This window comes from Triturus cristatus, chromosome 4_2 (genome assembly GCF_964204655.1).
Source record: "Triturus cristatus chromosome 4_2, aTriCri1.1, whole genome shotgun sequence".
Lineage (NCBI taxonomy): Eukaryota > Metazoa > Chordata > Amphibia > Caudata > Salamandridae > Triturus > Triturus cristatus.
In genome coordinates this window covers 590,523,796-590,537,364 of record NC_140586.1, presented here as the reverse complement: position 1 = coordinate 590,537,364, position 13,569 = coordinate 590,523,796, and positions in this window count along the sequence as shown.

The following is a 13,569-nucleotide window of genomic DNA, read 5'->3' as shown; positions in this document are numbered from 1 at the left end:
TAAGGGCAAAACAGCAGTGAACAACAAGGCCGGTGGCCAGTCCAGTGTGCAGAGCATGTCTGTTAGAAGGCGTCCCCCGGGGAGGCTGCGGAATGTGTTCCTGACCACCCTGAGGCCCACCTTTCCCAGAGCTAGGCCGAGCAAGAGCAGGGAGGCCCTTCCTGGAAGGGTCTCGTACCTAGGATCGCACACGCTGCGCTTACTCTCTTCTTCGGATAGAGGGACACCACACAGTAAATCGTTGTAAGAGAATATACTTTTATCAATGGTTATCAAGGATCTTTATGATCCGGCAGGCAGGTGCAGAATTAATGCCACAAACGGCAGCGATCTTGTGATGCGGGGTAAGGGGTAGCGGGACAGTCTTTCAATCAGTGTCTCTGCGAGGTATCCGGCGCCCAGCTCTCAATCCTCGAGCTGAGGGGATGTTGCTTCTCTCGACGATCTCTGCCGATTCTCTTGGAGGAGCGGGCCGCGAGTCACTCAGCAGGCACCGGAGGTTCTTAGTTCAGGGAGCCGCGACAGCGTCAGCAGGGCTCAGATGGTTCAGAGTTCAGGGAGCCGCGACAGCGTCAGCAGGGCTCAGATGGTGCAGAGTTCGGGGAGCCGCAACAGCGTCAGCAGGGCTCAGATGGTTCAGAGTTCGGGGAGCTGCGACAGCGTCAGCAGGGCTCAGATGGTTCAGAGTTCGGGGAGCCGCGACAGCGTCAGCAGGGCTCAGATGGTTCAGAGTTCGGGGAGCCGCGACAGCGTCAGCAGGGCTCAGATGGTTCCGGGTTCGGGTAGCGTTCTTCTGTTCGGGGAGCGATCGAGCTGCGACCAAGTCCGCAGGCTCTCGTCAGTCCAGGTCTTCTCTGCCTCCCGTCCCTTCAGCACCCCTTGTTATACTTCCCCTCCTCTTTGAAGTCCGGAGTCCTCGCAGAGAGGGGTCTGGTGCCTGGGGGCGGTGTGTCGGGGTTTTCCCGTCGCTCGGCCCTTTGATCTGTTCAGGTGGGTCCGGGAGGGACTCCAGACGCCCAGCAGGCAAGGCACCCGCTCACCGGGGGCCTGGTGGTCGATTGAAACCTCCCTCGGGGAAGAGACCAGAGGTGTGACCGGGTCGGCGCCTCTCGGTCTGGTCTGGGTTGGGGGGGGTTCGCTCTCCCTCGGCCAGGCATGCGTGTTGGGGATCTGGTCGGCCCTCGGGATGTTGGTCCACGGGAGCCGGAAGGCCGTGTCCACGAGGTTCGGCGTGGTTGTCGTGTAACTTGCTGGTCGGGAGGGCCCACGCCACGAGGCCGGTCTCACACATGCCCCCCCCAGCTGAAAGGCGGGGAGAACTACCCATCCACTTGGGAGTTCTCCTCGCTGAAGCAGAAGAATCGGGACAGGCCGTCCGCGTTGGCGTGGTCCGTCCCGGGGCGATGTTCCACAGTGAAATCCATCCCCTGGAGAGAGATGGACCAGCGTAGCAGCTTGGGGTTTTCTCCTCGCATCTGCATCAACCACCGCAGGAGTCGATGATCTGTTTGCACTCGGAAGTGTGTTCCGAACAGGTAGGGCCGTAGCTTTTTGAGGGCCCAGACTACTGCGAACGTCTCTCGTTCAATTGTGCTCCACCGCTGTTCCCGGGGCAGTAACCTTCGGCTGATGAAGGCTATGGGTCGATCTAGGCCCTTGTCGTCGAACTGAGAGAGGACTGCCCCGATGCCGTGTTCCGAGGCGTCCGTCTGGACTACAAACTCCTGGGCGTATTCGGGTGCTTTGAGCACTGGAGCCGCGCACATTGCGGCCTTTAGGGTGTCAAACGCCGTCTGGCAGGAGGGAGTCCAGTGCACTTTCTTGGGGTGTTTCTTGGAGGTTAGCTCTGTGAGAGGGCCTGCGATGCTGCCATAGTTCTTAATAAACCTTCGGTAGTAGCCGGTGAGGCCCAGGAAGGCTCGGACTTCCGTTTGGGTTGCAGGGGGTTCCCAGGACAAGATGGCGTCGATCTTCGGCTGGAGGGGGGCGACCTGCCCACTTCCCACCTGGTGCCCCAGATAGGTTACGGAGCCGTGCCCAATTTGACATTTGCTAGCTTTGATGGTGAGGCCGGCCCGGCGCAGAGCCAGCAGGACTTGACGGAGGTGCTGGAGATGCTCGGCCCATTGGGAGCTGAAGACCGCTATGTCGTCGAGGTATGCTGCGCTAAACCCCTCTAGTCCGGACAGGACCCTGTTCACCAGCCGCTGGAAGGTGGCCGGGGCATTTTTCATTCCGAACGGCATCACCCTAAAGCGGTAGTGCCCATCCGGGGTTTGAGAAGGCGGAGCGCTCCTTGGCTCCCTCGGTGAGGGCAATCTGCCAGTACCCACTGGTCAGGTCGAAGGTGCTGAGGTAGCGAGCGGCCCCAAGGCGGTCAATGAGTTTGTCGGCACGGGGGATAGGGTGACCGCATCGAGGCCTCGGTAGTCCACGCAAAACCTCAGCTCGGGGGCAACACCCGGGGTCGTTGCTTTCGGAACCAGGACTACCGGGCTGGCCCAGGGGCTGTCGGAGGGTTCGATCACCCCGAGGGCTAACATCTTTGCCACCTCGGTCTGGATGCAGGTTCGGACTCGATCAGGGACCCGGTAGGCCCGATGTCTCACTGGCGGGCTGTCCCCGGTGTTCACGTCGTGGACACACCAGTTGGTGACCCCGGGGGTCAGGGAGAAGAGATCCGCAAACTGTCCTAGTAGTTGGCGGCAGTCGTCGGTCTGTTGGGCCGTAAGGGCGGCTGACAGTCTCACTCCCTCCACGGATCCATCGGTTTCTTTCGCCCCCAGGGGGTCTGGGAGGGGCTCAGTGTCTTCTTCGGCCCCATCGTCGGTGGCCAGGAGTAAACTTAATTCGGTCCGTACAAAGTGAGGTTTGAGGCGGTTCACGTGGAGAAACCGGAGGGGGTTCCTCGGGGACTGCATATCGATGAGATATGTGACTTGGCTCTTCCTCTCGACCACCTTGAAGGGCCCAGTCCATTTATCTTGGAGAGCGCAGGGTCTCACCGGGGCCATGACCCAGACTTGTTGGCCCGGCTGGAACTCGACCAGCGTGGCATTCTGGTCATACCAGCGCTTCATTTCTTCTTGACTGGCTTCGAGGTTTGCTTCTGCGAGTTCTCTGAATTTTCGGGTCTGGTTGCGGAGCGCCAAGATGTATCGGAACACATCCGGGGAGGTCCCCCGGGGGGTTGTTTCCCACCCCTCCTTGACCAGGCTCAGGGGTCCTCGGACGGGGTGCCCATATAGTAGTTCGAATGGGCTGAATCCCAGGGATTTTTGGGGAACCTCCCGGTATGCGAACAGGAGACATGGGAGGAGGACGTCCCACCTCCGGCGTAGGGGTTCCTCGAGGCCCATGATCATCCCCTTCAGCGTTTTGTTAAAGCGCTCGACTAGTCCGTTTCCTTGGGGGTGGTACGGGGTGGTGAATTTGTACGATACTCCGCACTGCTGCCAGAGCGACTTCATATATCGGGAGATAAAGTTCGTGCCCCAGTCACTCACGACTTTGCGGGGGAACCCCATGCGGGAGAAGATCCCCATCAAGGCCCGGCCTACCACGGGGGCCGTCAAGGTGCGGAGAGGGATGGCTTCGGGGTAACGGGTGGCATGATCCACTAGGACGAGGATGAACCGGTGGCCCTGGGCGGTCTTGGGGTCCAGCGGCCCCACAATGTCTATTCCTACCCGCTCAAAAGGGGTACTGACGACGGGGAAGGGTTGTAGCGGAGCCTTGCGCTTGCCCCCACTCTTTCCGCTGGCTTGGCACGTGGGGCAGGACTTGCAGTGGACCTCCACATTTGCTCGCATCTTGGGTCAATAGAAGTGGGTGACGAGTCGTTGGTAGGTCTTATCTTGGCCTAAGTGTCCGGCCAGAGGTACATCATGGGCCAGGCCCAGGAGGAGACTTCGGAAGCGTAGGGGTACTACCAGTACCCGGGCCGATCCCAACTTGGCCGACTTCTGTTCGCTGTACAGGAGGCCGTCCTCCCAGTATATCCAGTGGGTGCCAGTCTGGTCGCCTGTTGCTTGGGCCTCGGCCTGTTGTCGGGGTCCGATGAGGGACGGGCAGGTGGATTGTTCTTGGCAGAACTCTTCACGGGAGGGGCCCCCTTCGCAGGGCCACTGGGCCAGTTCTGGCAAGCCCTCGAGGTGGGTCAGGGTTTCGGGGTCGGAAGGCACTGACCCTTTGTCGGGAGCGGTCGGCTCGTCCAGAGGGGGGTCATTGGCCTCTGGTGGTGTATCCGGGATCTCGGGGGTTGTGGCGGTGTCCAGCATCCGGGCCTCTTCCCCCTCGGAGGGAGGCGCCCTGAGAGTCATTGAGCGCGTGGTGGCGCATACCCATTCGGGTAGGCCCATCATCTCGAGGTGGGCTCTTCATTCCACTTGTCCCCACGGGGAGTTCTCGAGGTCGTTGCCCAGGAGGCAGTCCACGGGCTGGGAGGTTCGGACCGCCACCTTTAACTTGCCGGTGACTCCCCCCAATTCGAAGGGGACTAGGGCCATCCGGCAGAGGCTCTCGGAATTGTCTGAGGATATAACGGGGCAAAAGGCGCCAGGCAGGATCTGATCTTCGGAGATCAGGTGACAATGAACCGCCGTGACACTCGCCCCTGTGTCCCGGAGACCCTCGATGCGGTGACCGTTGACCGTCACCTGCTGTCGGTACTTCTTCGTATTGGCGGGCAGGGACGTTCCGGGGACCATCTCCCGGTCCCCCAGGGAGACCAATGCCATGGCGGCTGGTTCCCATTCCTCGTGGTCTTCTATCTCTTCCCCCAGGGCTACGGAGGCCATCTGTCGAGCCGGCGGGGTTGTTGTGGTGGACCGCTGGTACAGGGGACACTGAGGGTCGCTGGCATAGTGTCCGGTCTGTTGGCAGCGAAAACAGGTGATCCTCACTCGGGGCCCCGGTCTCCCTGGTGGCCCGGTGCTGGCCGGAGGTGGAGCCGGAAACGGCGGAGATGGCCCTCTGGGCGGGCTGAGCGGGGGTCCCCCCGGGAGCTCCCGTTGCCGGCCCTGATTCCCTCCGCTCCTCTGGCGGGGGGGTCCCTGACTGTGGCGACCGTAGTCTCCCACGGGGCCCCGGGAGGCCTGGGTGTTCACCCATCGGTCAGCCTCGACGGCCAGTTTTCGAGGGTCTGTGAGCTTGCTGTCCAGGAGGTGCTGGCGTAGCTCTACGAAGCAATTAGCGGACAAGTTTTCCCATGCGATTAGGTCGAACAGCTCCTCAAAGGTGGAGACCTTGCTGCCCTTGATCCACCCGTCCAAGGCCCGGCTGTAGAAGTCCACGTACTCCACCCAGGTGGTACCGGGTATCTTTTTACAGTCTTGAAACCGTTGCCGGTACATTTCAGGGGTGAGCCCATATCTGGCTACTAGAGCCTCTTTCATATGACTATAGGAGTTCATCACGGTGGAGGGCAGGTCCAGCAGGGTATCTCTTCCCTCGCTCAGGAACCGGCCCCACAGCCCAGCCCCCTAGTCTTTCTGCGGGACTCGGTGGGAGGTCATGGCGACTTCGTAGGCCTTGAACCATTGCTGAATATCGTCGTTCTTATAGTATTCTTTTACCACATCCTTGGGGATGTGGACCTTGGGTTCCACGGTGGAGGAGATGGGTTGTGTTCCCGAGGGTTGGGCCCCCTCCTTCCTAGCCTTGAGCTCGATTTCTTTTAGGCTACGTTCGTGCTCTAGTTGGAGTTTTTTTTTCGTCGTGCTCTCTCTGTCGTTTCTTTTCCTCTAGTTCTCCTTGTAGGCGTAACTGTTCCACCGCTAGTTTTTTCTCAGCCAGTTTTAGCTCTCCTTCGATTTTCAATTTTGCTAGTTCTAGTTCGTGGTGGCGATCTCTTTCTCGGTCCGCTAGTTCCTCTGGGGATAGGCCCCTCTCGGGGGCGCCGTTCCTTCCCGGGTTGCTTCGTGGTTCGTTGGGAGGCTCTCCTTCCGTTTGTGTCGGGGGAGTTTCCGCCTCGACCCATGTTTTTAATGCCCCCTGGAAGTCCTCTTTCGTGCTTAGTCCGGTGGTAGCGATTCCAAAGTTTTTGCAAAATTGTTTCAGTTCTCGGTGCGTATAATACTCTAACTGGTCCTTTTGGAATGCCGTGCTTGGGTTGGTGCCTGCGGCACCTAGGGAAGTTTCTCCTTCCATTCTTCTTGGTAGTGCGTACGCCGTCTACTGTACGATCTCTAGGCGTTGGCTCGGATCCCGTCGCCTGCCACAACATGTTAGAAGGCGTCCCCCGGGGAGGCTGCGGAATGTGTTCCTAACCACCCTGAGGCCCACCTTTCCCAGAGCTAGGCCGAGCAAGAGCAGGGAGGCCCTTCCTGGAAGGGTCTCGTAACTAGGATCGCACACGCTGCGCTTACTCTCTTCTTCGGATAGAGGGACACCACACAGTAAGTCGTTGTAAGAGAATATACTTTTATCGATGGTTATCAAGGATCTTTATGATCCGGCAGGCAGGTGCAGAATTAATGCCACAAACGGCAGCGATCTTGTGATGCGGGGTAAGGGGTAGCGGGACAGTCTTTCAATCAGTGTCTCTGCGAGGTATCCGGCGCCCAGCTCTCAATCCTCGAGCTGAGGGGATGTTGCTTCTCTCGACGATCTCTGCCGATTCTCTTGGAGGAGCGGGCCGCGAGTCACTCAGCAGGCACCGGAGGTTCTTAGTTCAGGGAGCCGCGACAGCGTCACCAGGGCTCAGATGGTTCAGAGTTCAGGGAGCCGCGACAGCGTCAGCAGGGCTCAGATGGTGCAGAGTTCGGGGAGCCGCGACAGCGTCAGCAGGGCTCAGATGGTTCAGAGTTCGGGGAGCCGCGACAGCGTCAGCAGGGCTCAGATGGTTCAGAGTTCGGGGAGCCGCGACAGCGTCAGCAGGGCTCAGAGGGTTCAGAGTTCGGGGAGCCGCGACAGCGTCAGCAGGGCTCAGATGGTTCCGGGTTCGGGTAGCGTTCTTCTGTTCGGGGAGCGATCGAGCCGCGACCAAGTCCGAAGGCTCTCGTCAGTCCAGGTCTTCTCTGCCTCCCGTCCCTTCAGCACCCCTTGTTATACTTCCCCTCCTCTTTGAAGTCCGGAGTCCTCGCAGAGAGGGGTCTGGTGCCTGGCGGCGGTGTGTCGGGGTTTTCCCGTCGCTCGGCCCTTTGATCTGTTCAGGTGGGTCCGGGAGGGACTCCAGACGCCCAGCAGGCAATGCGCCCGCTCACCGGGGGCCTGGTGGTCGATTGAAACCTCCCTCGGGGAAGAGACCAGAGGTGTGACCGGGTCGGCGCCTCTCGGTCTGGTCTGGGTTGGGGGGGTTTGCTCTCCCTCGGCCAGGCATGCGTGTTGGGGATCTGGTCGGCCCTCGGGATGTTGGTCCACGGGAGCCGGAAGGCCGTGTCCACGAGGTTTGGTGTGGTTGTCGTGTAACTTGCTGGTCGGGAGGGCCCACGCCACGACGCCGTGTGTCTCACAATGTCCATGAGAAGCTGCACAGCAAGGGCAACACCGCAGTGAACAACAAGGCCAGCAGCCAGGGCTAAGTGCTGAGCATGTCCATGAGAAGCTGCACAGGCAAGGGCAAAACAACAGTGAAAAACAAGGCCAGGGCTAAGTGCAGAGCATGTCCATGAGAAGCTGCACAGGCAAGGGTAAAACAGCAGTGAACAACAAGGCCAGTGGCCAGTCCAGGTTGCAGAGCATGTCCTGAGAAGCTGCACAGGCAAGGGCAAAACAGCAGTGAACAACAAGGCCAGTGGCCAGTCCAGGGTGCAGAGCATGTCCATGAGAAGCTGCACAGGCAAGGGCAAAACAGAAGGGAACAACAAGGCCAGTGGCCAGGGCTAAGCGCAGAGTATGTTGATGAGACGCTGCAGAGGTAAGGGCAAAACAGCAGTGAATAACAAGGTCAGTGGCCTGTCCCGTGTGCAGAGCATGTCCATGAGAAGCTGCACAGGCAAGGGCAAAACAACAGTGAAAAACAAGGCCAGGGCTAAGTGCAGAGCATGTCCATGAGAAGCTGCACAGGCAAGGGTAAAACAGCAGTGAACAACAAGGCCAGTGGCCAGTCCAGGTTGCAGAGCATGTCCTGAGAAGCTTCACAGGCAAGGGCACAACAGCAGTGAACAACAAGGCCAGTGGCCAGTCCAGGGTGCAGAGCATGTCCATGAGAAGCTGCACAGGCAAGGGCAAAACAGAAGTAAACAACAAGGCCAGTGGCCAGGGCTAAGTGCAGAGGATGTTGATGAGACGCTGCACAGGTAAGGTGTTAGACGGACCGGGAGGGTCGGCCGAGGACAAGGGGAGAGGTCTCCGGGGAGAGCCGTCTCCAGCGATCGTACAGACAAATAACTTCCCCCCCACAGACAGATACCACACAAGGAGATGAGTTAGCGTTCTTTATAAGCACTTCTTAAGGTACGATAACAAGGTACAAGGAGGTCTGGACTCAGGGGTCCCCTCGATTCAAGTCTCTCAAGATGGGAAAAGGGGGTAGCGGGACAGTCTGGTTCCCAGTCTGGTAGTTGAGATGGTATGGTGGGTAGCTCACAATCCTCGAGCTTGGTGGTCTAGCTGGTACGGGCCGCGGCAGCGCCAGCAGGTCCCGGTGAAGATGGTCGATACACGGTCCGCCGCAGCGCCAGCAGGTCCCAGTGAAGATGGTCGTTACAACGGGCCGCGGCAGCGCCAGCAGGTCCCGACGAGGATGGATGTTGCAGAAGGCCGCGGCAGCGCCAGCAGGCAGGACGATAGTTCACAAGATAGGGCTACGGCAGCGCCAGTAGTCCGTCAAGGCTGAGTTCTCTCGGTGTCTCTCGACTCCAGGATACAACTGCCTTCCTGCTCCGGAGCTGCCCCAGTTATAGGGCAGGTGCCCTTTGATGTCCGGACCCTCGCACTTGGAGGTCGGAGGGTCCGGGATGAAGGTGTCCAGACACCCAGCGGGAGGGTGGAGCCGGTGCCTGGGGGAGCTGGAGGCGATCGTCACCTGGCGGGGGAGAGTCCTTGGCGCTTCGTTCTCCCACTGACCTGCCAAGTGGTCCGCTCACCTCCTGGGTGGATGGTGGTGCCGGGATGTCGGGGCCGGCCAGGCCCAGGGTTAGGGTCGGGGGGAGGCCACGCGGCCTCGCGGCGCAGGGCCCAAGATGGCGGCTTGACCCGGCCGAGGGAGCCGGTGGTGGCTTGGGCCCGTGATACATGGAGGTCCGAGGGCAGGAGTTCCGTCGGGAGACGGGGTGCGGGTGATTCTCGTGGGTCACGCCTGGCGGGCCGGGGCTTGGGCCCTGTCATGCGGGGAGGGAGCAAGCCCTTCGTGTGGCCTGTCCAACATGCGTCCCCCCCAGCTGAAGGCGGGGAGAGTCACCCATCTTCTTGGGGACTCTCCTCGTCGAGGCGGAAGAAGCGTGACAGGCCATCTGCGTTGGCGTGGTCTTGGCCCGGTCGGTGCTCCACGGTGAAGTCCATTCCCTGCAGGGAGATGGACCAGCGCAATAGTTTTGGGTTCTCCCCCCGCATCTGCATCAGCCACTGCAGGGGTCTATGGTCGGTTTGTACCCGGAAGTGGGTACCGAAGAGATAGGGCCGGAGCTTCTTGAGGGCCCACACCACTGCGAAGGCCTCCCTCTCGATTGTGCTCCAGCGCTGTTCTCGGGCCAGGAGACGTCGGCTGATGAAGGCCACTGGCTGGTCGTGACCCTCGGGGTTCACTTGGGAAAGAACCGCCCCGATGCCGTGGTCGGAGGCGTCTGTCTGTACCACGAATTCCCGACTGTAATCGGGGGCCTGGAGCACAGGGGCGGTGCACAGGGTGGCCTTCAGCCTTTCGAAGGCCGCTTGACAATCGGGGGTCCAGTTAATCCGCTTCGGTTGGTTTTTGGACGTGAGACCCGTGAGGGGCCCCACAATGCTGCCGTAGTCCCTCACGAACCGCCGGTAGTAGCCGGTGAGCCCCAAGAAGGCTCGGACTTCGGTCTGGGTGACGGGGGGCTGCCAGGACTGGATGGCAGCAATTTTAAGTTGCAGTGGGGCCACCAGCCCGCTTCCCACCTGGTGCCCCAGGTAGGTCACGGACCCTTGGCCAATTTGGCATTTGCCGGCCTTAATCGTGAGGCCGGCCCGCTGGAGGGCCTGTAGGACCTCCTGGAGGTGGCGGAGGTGGTCGGACCAGTGGCGGCTGTATACAGCGATATCGTCCAGGTAGGCAGCGCTGAACTCTTCGAGCCCCGCCAAGACCTGGTTCACAAGACGTTGAAATGTAGCGGGGGCGTTCTTCATGCCGAAGGGCATGACCTTGAAGTGGTAGTGGCCATCGGGGGTAGAGAAGGCGGACCGTTCCTGAGCCCGGGGTGTGAGACCGATCTGCCAGTAGCCCGCTGTTAGGTCGAAGATACTGAGGTAGCGGGCGGCCCCCAGCCGGTCGATCAATTCATCCGCTCGGGGGATAGGATGAGCGTCGGTCCGGGTGACAGCGTTCAAGCCCCGGTAGTCGACGCAGAATCTCAGTTCAGGTGTGGTGCCGGGGGCAGCGGCTTTGGGGACCAGTACAACCGGGCTGGCCCAGGGACTGTCCGAGGGCTCGATGACCCCGATCGTGAGCATTTTGGCCACTTCCTCTTGTATGCAGGCCCGTACCCGATCTGGTACGCGGTAGGCCCGGTGTCGGATAGGGGGACTGTCCCCGGTGTCGACGTCGTGCAAGCACCAAGGGGTGACCCCGGGAGTGAGGGAAAACAGTGAAGCGAACCGCAGCAGGAGGTCCCGGCAGCCCTGGCGTTGCTCTGGGGTGAGGGCATCGGAGAGCCGGACCCCGTCCACGGAACCGTCGTTCTCCTGAGTCTTCAGGAGATCCGGGAGGGGTTCGGAGTCCTCCTCTGCCCCACTGTCCGTAGCCATCAGGAGGCTGAGTTCTGATCGCACAAAGTGTGGTTTGAGTCTGTTGGTGTGGAGGACCCGAAGGGGGTTCCGGGGGGTCCCCATGTCGATGAGGTAAGTGACGGGGCTTTTGCGCTCGACCACCTTGAAGGGCCCCGTCCACTTATCTTGCAAGGCACATGGTTCGGTGGGGGACATCACCCACACTTGCTGACCAGGTTCGAACTCGACGGAGGAGGCATTGTGATCATACCACCTCTTCATGTCTTCCTGGCTGGCCTCGAGGTTCGCCTTGGCCATCTCCCTGAAGCGCCGGGTCTGATTGCGTAGGGCCAGGAGGTACTTGAAGACGTCTGGAGGGGTCTTTAGGGGGGCCATCTCCCAACCTTCTTTGACTAGGCTGAGGGGCCCTCGCACAGGGTGCCCGTACAGGAGTTCGAAAGGGCTAAAGCCGAGGGACTTCTGGGGAACTTCTCGGTAAGCGAAGAGGAGGCACGGGAGTAGTACATCCCACTGGCGACGGAGGGGCTCTTCCAATCCCCCAATCATCCCCTTGAGAGTGCGGTTGAATCGCTCCACTAGTCCGTTCCCTTGGGGGTGATAGGGGGTCGTGAATCGGTAGGTGACCCCGCACTGTTGCCAGAGGGACTTCATGTATTTTGAGATGAAGTTCGTGCCTCGGTCGCTGACGACTTCTCGGGGGAAGCCCACCCGGGAGAAGATCCCCATTAGGGCCCGGCCAACCACCGGAGCTGTTACAGTTCGTAGAGGCACCGCCTCGGGGTAGCGGGTGGCGTGATCCACCAGTACCAGGATGAACCTATGTCCTTGTGCCGTGCGGGGGTCCAGGGGCCCCACAATGTCTATTCCTACCCTCTCGAACGGGGTGGTGACCACTGGGAAGGGCTGTAGAGGGGCTTTCAGCTTACGGCCACTCTTCCCGCTGGCCTGGCACGTGGGGCAGGACCGGCAGTGGTTCAGGACGTCGTTCCGCATCTTCGGCCAGAAAAAGTGGGTCACTAGGCGACTGTAAGTCTTGTCTTGGCCCAGGTGTCCAGCCAGGGGGACATCGTGGGCCAGGTTGAGCAGGAAGTCTCTGAAGCGGAGAGGTACCACCAGTACTCGACCGGCCCCTAACTCTGCGATTCTCTGTTCGCTGTATAGCAGGTCGTTCTCCCAGTAGACCCAGTGAGTTCCGGTGGAGTCCCCTGCGCTCTGGGCGCTGGCTTGTTGGCGGAGTCCCTCGAGGGAGGGGCAGGTCTTTTGCTCCTGGCGGAACTGTTCTTGGGTGGGCCCCCCTTCTTGACGCCACTGAGCCAGGCCGGGGAAGTCCTGGGGTTGCGCGTCCCCTTCGGTCGTTGGTCCCGGGGGGTTGGCCTCGCCGTTGTCTTCTACTGGGGCGACCGGGGGCGGAGGTGCCGGCCATTCCGGTTCTTCTGGTCGGGGGACGGCACGGGCGGCCATGGACCGGGTGGTTACGCAGGCCCAGTCCGGGAGGCCCAGCATCCCCAGGTGCTCTCTTCTCTCGACGGTGGCCCACGGGGAACTCTCCAGGTCATTCCCCAGGAGGCAGTCCACGGGGGCATCATCCCGGACCGTCACTTTCAACAGGCCGGAGAGCCCTCCCCATTCGAAGGGGACGCAGGCCATTTGACACAGACTTTCGGAATTGTCGGCTGAGCGGACGGGGCAGAGAATGTTCGGCAGGATCTGCTCGGGTTTCACCAGGTGACAGCGGACGGCCGTCACACTGGCGCCTGTGTCACGTAAGGCCTCGGCCCGATGCCCATTAATGGTCACCCACTGACCGTATTTCCTGGTGTTGGCGGCTAGGGGAGCCCGCGGGACTATGTCTTTTCCCCCTAGGCACGCTAGAACCATGGCGGCCGGTTCCCACTCTTGCTGGGCCGGCTCATACTCTTCCTGTTCCTCTGATAGTCGTTCTTCCCCCAGGGCGGCGGCAGCTACCTAGCGGGGCTTGGGCGTTTGGTTCTGCGGGCAGCTCGGGTCATTGGCGTAATGGCCGACTCGCTGGCATCGGTGGCATGTGACATTGGCTCGGAACCCTGGACGCATCGGGGGGTTTCCCCGGCCGGCCGGGGGCGGGGTGCTGGCCACGGGTGTTGCCGGGAGGGTGTCTCTCCCTCGCCCCTGGCCTCCTCCTCCTCCCCGAGGACGGTGCTGGCCTTGGTTGCTTCGGTTCTGCTCGTGTGGTCCTCTCCGGCCCACTCGGGTGCTTTCCCATCGGTCAGCTTCAGCGGCGAGCTGCCGGGGGTCAGTCAATTTACTGTCGAGGAGGTGCTGCCTGAGCTCGACGAAACAGTTGTTCGACAGGTGTTCCCATACCATAAGGTTGAAGAGTTGTTCGTAGGTCGTTACATGGCTCCCCTTGATCCAACCCTCGAAGGCTCGGCTGAAATAGTTTACGTACTCCACCCAAGTTGTACCCGGGATCCGGGTGCAATCTCTGAACCTCTGGCGGTACATCTCGGGTGTGAGACCGTAGCGGGTGAGGAGGGCAGCCTTCATGTGGTCGTAGGACGTCATTTGGTGATCTGGGAGCTGCAACAGGGCATCGCGACCTTCGTTGACGAACCTCCCCCATAGTCCGGCTCCCCAATCACTCCGGTCGATCCGGTGGGAGGTCATGGCGATCTCGTAGGCTTTGAACCACTGCTGTATGTCGTCTTCTCGGACATACTCTCGGACAACATCCTT